This window comes from Octopus bimaculoides, chromosome 23, assembly GCF_001194135.2.
Source record: "Octopus bimaculoides isolate UCB-OBI-ISO-001 chromosome 23, ASM119413v2, whole genome shotgun sequence".
Taxonomy (NCBI): Eukaryota; Metazoa; Mollusca; class Cephalopoda; order Octopoda; family Octopodidae; genus Octopus; species Octopus bimaculoides.
In genome coordinates this window covers 34,016,486-34,017,672 of record NC_069003.1, presented here as the reverse complement: position 1 = coordinate 34,017,672, position 1,187 = coordinate 34,016,486, and the positions used below count along the sequence as shown (strand labels likewise).

At 40.6% G+C, this 1,187-nt stretch overlaps 1 protein-coding gene across 2 annotated transcripts in view; it reads right to left on the bottom strand.

Moving 5' to 3' along the window:
* LOC106873733 (GTP-binding protein 1) overlaps positions 1 to 1,187 on the bottom strand; it is a 27,214-nt gene that overhangs the window by 17,714 nt on the left and 8,313 nt on the right. The window lies entirely within an intron of this gene.

Sequence of the window (1,187 nt, the reverse complement as noted above, 5' to 3'; positions counted from 1 at the left end):
ATATATATATATATATATATATATATATATATATATATATATATATAGATGTATGCATACACACATATATAGATATATGTACACATACACACATACAGGGGTGAGCTACTAAAATGTTAAGACCAGCTTGCTGTGACACAAATGTTTTAACCATCAATATTCTGCAGAAACCATTTTTGCAAGTTAGTTATAAAAATATTGTTTGAATATAACATGTTGGCTAGTATAAGTGGAAAGAAACTCCGGGAGAGCGAAACAGCAGGTGGTCCTTAGAGGAGAAACCCCCTTTAGGCAAGTGTTTCGGCCTTTAGCTCCTGACACTCTAAGGGGGATTGGGCCACATCTGAGTCATGACTCCTAGATGTCCATCTGCTGTCCGTTTTAGTACGCCTTAGGTGGGATTGGTTTATCACTCTTCTTAAAGAAACTAAGAACTACATCATTCCAGTCTTGTAGAAGAGATTCCATGTTCCAGACCAAGTGATCACAAGGAGTAGCCATGGAGCCAAGATAGAACAGGTTTGAAGATCTTCATGTGTGGAACACTTTTAACTGGATCCTTCTTCAGATTGTGCAATAATCCCGCGCACTTCCTTTATGGTTGGTGCATCTGTAAAGAATGGTATTTGTGGAGCTTATATGTGGTCAGTTAGCAGGTGAGTCATTGCTGAGTAGGATGACCTGGGCTTGAAATAACTGCTCCCTGGTCGTTTCATTTGTTGATGGGCAGCCTTTCATGCAGTTTGAAAAGCTGACACAGTTTTTGTGAGATTCTGTAGGTGTATCTTCTACGTTTAGAGCAACAGTCTGTCTATATCCATTATGATTAAGTTTGTCTTGAGTAGTTGATAAGTGATAGCAGTGTCAATAGCGACCTTCTCAGCAAATTTAAATGACGACCCAGTATCCAAACTTTTCAATTACACTAAACCCTAAGATTTCTGCTTCGATACCCATGACAGCTGGACCATGGAGTAGTGGAATTATATAGGAATTTAGGTTATAACGCCATGTTCTATTTAGAGGTGTCCGGACCTATTTAGAGGTGTCCGTTTAGTAAGAAGGACGCACGGGAGGGAGTTCGTTGAGTAGCGGAACATGCCATATGGATCGACCATGCCAGGGTTGAGTCAACGTCAGCCCTGGAGATACCGATCATATATGCAAGGGTACGCCGGAACTGGATG